This window comes from Vigna angularis, chromosome 11 (genome assembly GCF_016808095.1).
Source record: "Vigna angularis cultivar LongXiaoDou No.4 chromosome 11, ASM1680809v1, whole genome shotgun sequence".
NCBI lineage: Eukaryota > Viridiplantae > Streptophyta > Magnoliopsida > Fabales > Fabaceae > Vigna > Vigna angularis.
This window is the reverse complement of record NC_068980.1, coordinates 23,684,949-23,695,025: the sequence shown is the minus strand read 5'-3', so window position 1 is coordinate 23,695,025 and position 10,077 is coordinate 23,684,949. Positions and strand designations below refer to the sequence as shown.

At 34.7% G+C, this 10,077-nt stretch overlaps 1 long non-coding RNA gene across 1 annotated transcript; it reads right to left on the bottom strand.

Annotated features, from left to right (window-relative positions):
• Positions 1 to 5,366: 5,366 nt before the first annotated feature.
• On the bottom strand, positions 5,367 to 7,071 carry LOC128194773 (uncharacterized). Its single transcript, XR_008246131.1, has 6 exons — positions 6,863 to 7,071; positions 6,698 to 6,782; positions 6,517 to 6,612; positions 6,292 to 6,353; positions 6,086 to 6,193; positions 5,367 to 5,489 (listed from the first exon to the last, which is right to left on the bottom strand). It is a non-coding gene; the product is annotated as an uncharacterized LOC128194773 (long non-coding RNA).
• Positions 7,072 to 10,077: the final 3,006 nt, after the last annotated feature.

Below are 10,077 nucleotides of genomic sequence, written 5' to 3'. Positions count from 1 at the left end.
TTCGATTCAAATATTGAAAAAGTCATCTTGAGTAGAGATGTGATGATTCTGGAAGATGAGAGTTGGAACTGGAAGCAGAGGCAAACCAATTCGGTGCAAAAAGTAATACATGAAGAAGCTGATAAATTTAGATCAGTTGAGCCAGAAGCAGCCTTTGGAAGCAGTGGCGGTTTGCATGATTCTGGGACACAATCTGAATATGTTAGGCCACGAAGACAACGTACGCTACCACAAAGACTCAACGAATGTGAAGTGTACTCTGACACACAGATCGGTGATGAAGGCGACTTGGTTTACATGGCATTATTTGCAGGAGCAGAACCAATAGATGAGGATGAAGTGTTAAAGAAACTTGTGTGGAGAAATGCTATGATTGAAGAAATCAATTCCATTGAGAAAAATGGAACTTGGAAGTTAGTTGATCTTCCATCTGGGAAAAGAAGCATTGGAGTGAAAGTGGGTATTCAAGCAGAAGCTTAAGCCAGATGGATGAGTATCCAAGCATAAAGCAAGATTGGTTGCAAAGGGGTTTCTTCAAAGACAAGGCTTGGATTTTTCATAAGTGTTTGCACTAGTAGCTCGGATGGAAACAATTAGATTGGTAATTGTAGTGGCATGTGCACAAGGTTGGCCACTCTTTCAGCTTGATGTAAAGTTTGTGTTTCTTCATGGACCCTTGGAGGAAGAGGTTTATGTTCAGCAGCCTCCGGGTTTCGTTGAAAGGGGAAAGAAGCACAAGTCTATAGGTTGCATAAAGCCTTATACGGGTTGAAGCAGGCTCCTAGAGCCTGGAACAAAAGGATTGACTCCTTTCTCATCAAACTCAAATTCACAAGGTGTGTTGTAGAGCATGGAGTTTTTGTGAAGGGAGGCACAGGTGAGGATCTATTGATCATATGTTTGTATGTGGATGACTTACTCATCACGGGATCAAATGCAGACCATATAGAAGAGTTTAAACGCATCATGGCTTCTGAATTTGAGATGACAAACCTAGGAAGATTGAGTTATTTTCTAGGGATGGAGTTTGCCTATACGAATGCAGGTTTGATAATGCACCAGAAGAAGTATGCTGAAGATTTGCTAAAACGGTTCAACATGTCATCCTACAATGCTGCAAGGAATCCAATGGAAGTAAATTTGAAATTAATGAAAGATGAATCAGAGGAGGGAACAAATGAAACTGGATTCAAGCAGATAATAGGATCGTTGCGGTTTCTTTGTAACAGCAGATCAGAGCTGACCTTTTGTATTGGCTTGATTAGTAGATTCATAGGGAGCCCGAAGAAATCTCACCTGTTGGCTGCTAAGAGAGTGTTAAGGTATGTTCAAGGTACCGCTGATCATGAAATACTATTCCCCTTTGGAAGAAAGAAATATGAGTTAGAGTTGGTTGGATATACTGATTCGGATCATGGTGGTGATCCAGTAGAAAGGAAGAACACTTCTGGATACTTGTTTTTGTTGAATCATGCACCTATATCGTGGTGTTCTAAGAAGCAATCAGTAGTTGCTTTATCCAGTTGTGAGGCAGAGTGATGGCAATGCTCTAGCTAGGACAAGCAAAATCTAGAAGCAACCAAGCCATGTACTCAAGATGCTCATGGTTTTGATGATAGTTTGCGGAATGGTGGTGGATGAAGATAGAAGGCCAGTGTTGACTCATGAGAGGTGGAGAGCTAGAGATGCTCAGTGTTGACCATGATGTGCCCATGGTGTACTCAGGATAAAAAGACTAAAAAAGACTTTCGCAGCAGGGGAGGAAGGAGACCATAGTCCTTTGTTTGAGGGAGGATGTTGGGATACAAACAAAGTCCCACATCCGATAAAAAGAGAGACAAATATGGGTTTATATACACATAGATACCTCCATTGGTAAGAGGCCTTTTGAAGTGGTACCAAAAGCAAATCCGTGAGGGCTTGACCCAAAGCGGACAATATCTTACCAGTGTGGAGATATGTGTGTATATCGAACCTCCCCAACAGAACAAACAGAGCAAGAGTAACAAATTGTGGTATCGCGGGTTGCTGTGTGTGGGTAAGGGAGAGTATATTGGAACTAAAGTAAGGATGATAGAGAAAATGTTAGAGTGAGAGAGATGAAAAAGAAATGGTTGAGAGGAACGAGGGAGGTGAGTAAGGGTTTAGGAATTTCTTTTTTTTTTTTATAGTTTTGATAATGAAAATTATTAAAATACCCTTAACCTTAAAACTTAGAATCCATGATATATTAGGATATTTTTGTCTACTAAAACCGGTACACATTGCTAAAATATACCAACTAAAAAATAGACGTACGCAAGCTAGCAAACCCATATATATATATATATCACAAACATAAGCGAAAATAATTACAACATTCTATCTATTGTCTATTTGTTGATGTTCTTCTTAAACAAGTTAGAAATCTATTGAACTCGAAATACTTGAGCCTAAGGAACACCAATATCATGTCACTTCCAAAATCCATTGGGAACCTAATCAATCTACATACTATAGATCTAAACAAACTAAATTGCATGAAGTGAAGATGGATAGGCTTGTCAAGTTACTTCATCTCCTAGCTTACTATGTCAGTGATCAAAGTTCAGAATTGTACAATTTAAAAGGACTAAAGTTAAGTGAAGGAGTTCAAAATCTAGAATCATTAAATAATCAATCATATTTAGGGAAAATCTTTAAATGACGATTATTTAACAACACGAATGCACAATTTAAGGATTCCTAGAAAATAAAAATGCAACAGCTGTAAGACCCTGGTTATAGACTTCTTTGATCGTGTGATTAGAATCTTGACTGTTAATAAAATAGAGAATATTTTATGCAAGTACAATGTAGTTTATTAGTTGGAGTTTGTTTAGGAAGGGTAAGGGTCTCATGTACATATCCTTGGTTATGTGAAATAATTAATTGTTTAATTTTAAATTGTAAAAATCTGAAATAAACGAAACAAAATAAGTTAAATAAATATTAAATGGTTATAATATTAGAATTGAGCTTGGCCTAGTAGTACGTGTCGTGTGATGCTTGTGTGTGGCTAAAACCAAAATCATGACCTTTTTTTTGTTTGGGCTGAAACCACAATGAGTGAAAATCCAAGTTTCGAAAAATAGAGTCTTGACACCTCTCTTCTCCCTTCTTCATTCTTCTACCATTTTCATTTTTTTTCTCTTCAACAAAACCCATAAGTCCTAGGGAAAAGGAGGAGCTTTGGTGCGGCTAGAGGAAAAAGAGCATTGAAGGCTCGCAAGGGAAACTGAAACAAGAGTAAATGAGAGCTAAGGTGCATAAGGGTTCATTTTGGTGGCACAAATGGGTATCCGAGGAAGGTCAACGAGGGTTTAGGGTAAGAATGGGTCGTGGTGAACCTATATAAGGAATGAGGGTAGAGGGAGTAGAGACACACCAAAACTCATTACATTTTCAAAAAGAGAGAGTGAGTTAGAGAAGAGAGAAAGCTTTGGTGAGAAAAAGGAACGTGAGGAGCGAAAGTGAGTGGAGAAAGAAAACAAACCAGGTATGAGGAGCTAAACTGAATGTGGTATTTGATTCGTGTATTTGCGTTATTTTCCTAGTTCTAAATTCTTGAATGCTGGTATTGTTTGAAATATTATTCATATGTCAGTTTCAATAATGTGAATGTTATTTGATGGTGCATTGGAATGTTCGTGTTTAACTAGTAAATATTCACTTTGGTTTGAAACTTGATGATTGAGAATTTGTTATGTGTGCTCTATTTTCGGTCCATGAAAGTAAAATGGTTAAAAGTGATTTTGGAATACCTGAATGAATCATTTTTGGATTATAGTTTAATTGAAAACTGATATAACTTTAGGTATTATACGTTTTAATTCATAGTTAACTATATTAGTGTTTTGCTTGGCTGGCCAATAATTCTGTTTTTGTGATATAGGAAAAGGGTAAATGAATGAGTATATAATGTACTGTCAGATTAATGTGTGTATGCATCAGACTAATGAGTGTACACTGAAGGTAAGATGTTGGGCCTGAAATAAATTAGTTGTTTGTGATATATGTTTAAATGGAAACTGACCTTGTGTAATGTAAAAAAGGGTGGCTAGAATCTAAATTCAATAATATAGGTATATTAATGTATGACATGAAATATATATTGCATGAACATTGTTGTGATGCGTAGTTGCATATGTTAACTAGAATGGGTAGTGAATTAGTAATACATAAACAAGGACGAGTTAGATTTGGTTTGCTGAATACAAGAATAAGTATGAAATTAGTAGTGATTAGATGAACCTTGCAAGTTGTTTATATGAACCTTGTTATGTGTAGATGGGTGATATTGCATGATCACAATTTCCTTCTATCTAATGATAAGAATCAGTGTGTGCATGACTTTTTATAATCACTTATTATGGCTAGTTGTATTAAGAACTTAAAAGCAAATTTGATACACTCAAACTTGAACTTTGTAGGAAGCATGTAAGATGGTTGCGGGCTCTAATTACTTAAGCAAGCTTGTCATAACTAAATTGAACAACTAAACATGTATATGACGATGAAGGCTCTAATTTCTTTATAATTTCTATCATCTTTTTTTTCCTTACAGCAAAATTAAAAACTACTAAATTTCGAAAAATTTAACTAAAAATATTTGTGATTTATATATATTTAAATAAGTTCATTTTCACAAATTTCTATTAATCTAAACATTTCTATTAATCTACACTGTCCTACTTAGATAACATTTCGCATTACTATTTTAAATGTTTATAAAAAATATTAACTAAATATCATTGATTTTATATAATCTGTATTGCCTACTCGCATGATGAACAATACCAATTTCTTTATTCTTAAATTTATATGTAAGAACAAATTGTAAAACTAACTTACCATATTGTTTGATTTCTACCCACTGATATTTGTAAAATTTTACCTGCAAATGTTGCTTCAATATCGAAAACAACCCCCACCCTCTCAACATGGCACAGAATTTATATATTTATTGTTTCACATAACTGGCATGGACATCCATCACATTAAGTATTTCAGATGAGTAGCTACAGAACATCACATTAATTCTTTCTATCAGTACATTTCAAACAAAATTTTCCAAAACCTAAAGTCAAAACCTTTCCTTACAACTCTATAAACTCATTTTCAATGTGCAACACATGTAGTTAAGGTAAAATACTGCAGTAAGATTATACATGAACACTTTAAATTAATAATGATTTGGATTATATGTGCATACATATGAACTCTTTCAAAAGGGTGGACCTGTATTATATTTATTTTCTCTTCTCTCACTTCTATTTAATGTTAATTTCCGTGCTATGTATATTTTTCTAGGATTCTCTCTATTTTATGTATAACAGATAATGCAATAGACTGATATTAAAGTACCGTGTCAAGAGAATCAGCTCCAAGTGCAGCAAATTTAGACTCTCCTGTAACAGCTGAATCCTCTGACAGCGCTAATTGTTTCTTACCTATGTCTCCTGTAGCATCTGCCCCAATGAGTAGTTTAATTAGAAGAAACCATAAAGTACTACACAATTAGATGAAATTGCAAAAGTATGCATGTCATTGTTCCCTTGTCATTGATTCAAGTTACATTTTCTGTTTGTGTGAGGAATCATTGTTTATAGAAAGACTGATAAGCATTATTGTTTGTAGACAAACTTGGTTCTAATCTTGAGAAGGTGCAAAACAGATAAAGTAGCTAACTGAATCAGGAAGGATATAAACTCTATTCAGTCTTATTTTGCTCAGATTTCTATCATCTGCGTGACTCTATGAGGGATAGTCTTGTACATACAACAATTGATTTCTTATTGAATCATTATGGGAGGTTAAAATATCACATTTCCTTAAGAACAAAAATGGGTAACAGTCTTTCTTATGTATTCAAACCCTGAATATATTTGTCAATAATAGTTCAATAGTATAGAAATAGTGTATGTACTCAAATGGGCCTGAGCATAATCAAGGTGGGCGACCTACCACAGCCCAATTTTTGGTGGGCCAAAAAAAGGTCTACTAAAGAGGATTTAATATTGTAGATAATTAATTGACTTAAAAGAAGATTTGAGCAATATAGTACCTGAGGATATTTTTGGATTGCTTTCGGTACTGAAAGACTTAAAGAAAGATAGGTGTAATTGGGAGCCCAAAAACTCCTACTGACGCCGACTCTCATTTTTTTTACTCTCTGGGAAGAGTAATGAACCAGGTTGGAAATCAAAGACTAAAGAAAGGACTTTATGAAAAAGCAAAAATTCAAATGTTTTGCTTGCAGATGATGCTAACCTTATCTAGTAGTTCAATGCATTTCAAGCCAAGGAATTGGTTGCAGAAAGATCTAGGTTAACCTAATAGCATGAAAGAAATAAATAAACATATAAGAGTATTAGATGGAGAAAGAAAGACAACGCCTGTTTTGTCTGAAGATAACACAAGATAATAGCAAATCGTGCACCACTCATTCAAGTAAGAACTGTGAAGAAGCCCAACGAAAGTAAAACCAAATTTTACCTGGGAAAATAAGTCGGCCAAGCAAGTCAAAAGATTTTCCAACCATCTGCTCATCATCTCTATGTTTATTTAGTGTTGCTTTGGGACAATGTTTATCTGTAAATCATAATGAAAAACTAAAATAAAATGACGAAATCATGGTTAACAGTTCTTCAAAAATCAATCTCTAAAAAATAAATACCTTTAATAGGGATTTTTTTCGAACCAAGGTAGTTGGTTTTACTCCAGCAGACTCATGAGCCACACCTTTATCAATAGGAGGGTTACTACACATAAAGATTTACCAAAGTTCAATTTGAGAGTGGCAAAAGCATAGTCAAGCTCGAACGCAGTAATCATTGCTTACCTTGATAGTCAACGCGGGAGCGAACGTGTCAGAGCACCTCGACGACCTTCGACAAACACTAAAACACCTCAACAAACAGTAAGACACCTCAACAAACAACAAGACGCCTCGCTCAGTCCATAAAGGTAGCCTCAATGCCTTGTTCCCAATTATAGAGAAACACACAAAAATAATAGAGATAGAAAGAGAGGAAGAGAGTATAGAGAAAAATAAATTCTCACAGGGGTTTTGTCAACTGCAACCACCAAGGAAGAACTAAGGTAGTACCAAAAGTTGAGAAGGTATGTCACCTCAACACCTTTTTGTTCTCTTTTGACGTTTTTCTTCTAAGGGCATTACCTTTACTATACGCAAATAACATTTTTTTAAAATCATAAAAAGAATATTTTCCCTTGTTTCTTTTGGTATTGGTTAGATCTCTCGCATCACGTGATATTTATTTTTAAATTTTATTTTAAAAATAAATAGATAAACAATTCAAAAAGTTAAAAATATTTTCTTGTCACGTATTTTCTTTTAAAAATAATAATAAATCATAAAATATAGGGTATAAGTATCGCTTCGGCCTATGGCCGGTTTCTTTCCTTTTTCCCACCATTCTTAAAATAAAAAATACAAAATCTTTAAAACCAAAAGATGACAACATTGTTAAACAAACCTTCTTTTTACCAGAATTACGTGATCCCTGATTTTCCATCATGAATGGAGATACGTAGGAGCAAACTCAATCATTATCGGGTTCACTTTTCAAAAATCTAAAACAATCCATAATAATTTTCAAACAAATTTACAAACTTTTTTCTAGATAAAGAACTACGCGATTCCTGATTTATCATCATAAATGAATATACTTAGTAGCAAGGTCAATCCTTGTCGGGCTCATAAAACAAAAAAAAATATTTTTGTTTCTTAATAGTTTGTTTATATTATTATTTTTAGGGAAAATTAAATATTTTGAAAAACCACATCAAGTTTACACAATTAATTAAAGGTAGTGCTCTTCGACAAGCGTAGTAGGGTGTTAATACCTTCCTTACACATAACCGAGTTCCGAACCTAAAATTCAGTTTTCATAGACCATGTCTTATTTTATGGTTTTCCATAGTTTTTCCCAAACAAATTATGGTGACGACTCCCAAAACCTTTTTCTCTTAAACCTGTTTATTTTCGATTCACCGTCCCGTCACGATCCCGGTTGCGACACACACCACTAGTAGTCTTCTCAGTCAGCGAATAACCACCTGTTACGCTAGACTGGATGAGTATTCGCACCACTCCTAGTATTAAGCAACCTTGCCTAGATTTCCTTAACTCAACTAAGTTTAACAAGTGATTTAATTCTCTTCAGAATTGCAATCAAAGATTTCTTACAAGTCATATAGACTATTACTCTCATAGAGATGACGTGATTACAATACAACTTAGTCTAAACACTTGCAGGTGTTTCTCTCTTTTCTTTTTCCCTCTTTCTTACAATCAATAAGCAATATAACAACGAAGCTCGAGGGTATCTTTTCTTCTTTTCTCTTCTTCTCTTCTTCTAAAACACTTGCATTAACAATTGCTTCCATATAACACAAAGGTTATACGATCATCGCCACAAACACAAATACAAACAAAATGTGGGTGAACTAACAATGAAAACATATACAAACAAACAACCAATTCATTAGATAACACAAGAATTCCTCCACTTAATCAATCAACCAAACACTCAAACCAGCTATGCAATCATCACCCACAACTCTCTCCCAATACTTTACTTTGAGTGGTCTATCAATAATATCAATATTCACCTTCGGGTGGTTGAGCAATATACCTTCATAGTATGAATATGTTCCCCCTATTCCTCAATTTCTTACGAGTAAAAGCTTTGGTGCATTACACATTGAGCATTATACTCAACTTCAAGCCCTATTGTAGGGTTAAACAACTTTCCCCTCCCCTACTTTGCACAAGCTCAATGGTACGGTACTCGAACCCAGTCTTACTACTTCATATAATAAAGAGTGCTCATTTTCTACTCCATATAGACGAAAGGAAGACCCAATACTTAAGGTTTCACATCCCACTCTCTAGACCAATCCCTACCCTTAAACAAACTAAGGTTAACTCTCTAGGTATCTCACTAATAAAATTTTGACATAGACAACCTGCCTATTTCTCAATAGTCAAAACACATAATTCAACATAACTAGAGGCATCTAACATGATAAACATGCTCAAGAGCCACAAACAACATCATTCAGAACCTTTACATTCATAAACAATACTTTCAAGAATCATAATCTTTTAAAACAATAGTAAATCACGTCAATAAAAACTATACAACCATAGCCAAAACCATGCAAGAGTAATGTAATACATACAACGTTTGAATAATGCTCACAACAACCATTAATCAATAATTCACATGGCACAAGCAATGAACATTAGAGAGTCTTAAAATTAGATCCACAACAACCAATTCTTTAACATAGTTCTTAACAGCATGTGCAACAATTATTTTAGCCATACAACATTAATTATGGAAGTTGCAATAATGTATATAAAATACATGCAATAATGATAATTGTTTGACATTAGTGAATTTCTATGCTTAATTAACACTTATCTTATTTTGAATATGTATAAAAACTGTGACAACTACCCAATTATACTTATTTTGCATAAACACATGAATTCAAGGAGTTGAATTTGTATTTGGATGAAAAGAAGAAGATTTGCATTCATTGTGAAAGAATCTATCTTACCATGGTTTGAGCGGAACTTGAGGACTTGAACCATACAAGAAACCAAAGCTTGAGCCATGGAAAAGTGCTTCATAGTAAACCAACCTTAAATAGCTCAAGCCCAGATGTTGGTAGCCTAAGCCATAGAGGAAACCCACCAAGGGAGGAAACCTCAGCACTAGAGCCGTAAGCCACCACTTGAGTCGTGCTATGAAAGTCTATAAATACAAGCGCTGGGATAGATTTTGGGAGGTGGAGAGAGAGAAGTTGGAGAGATCCAGAAGAGAACTAGAGTTTAGTCTTAGTCCTCTTAGGGTGATTTTAAAGATAGACTCCAATGAGTCTCTCACATAATCCTTGTACTTCAAAGATACATCCTTCAAGGATTAGGAGATGCTTTCCTCTTTGCTTGTAATTCTTTCTATCTTCATGAGGAGCTAAATCACCATGTGTTGGAGCACAATGTACCAAATTCAAACTCTC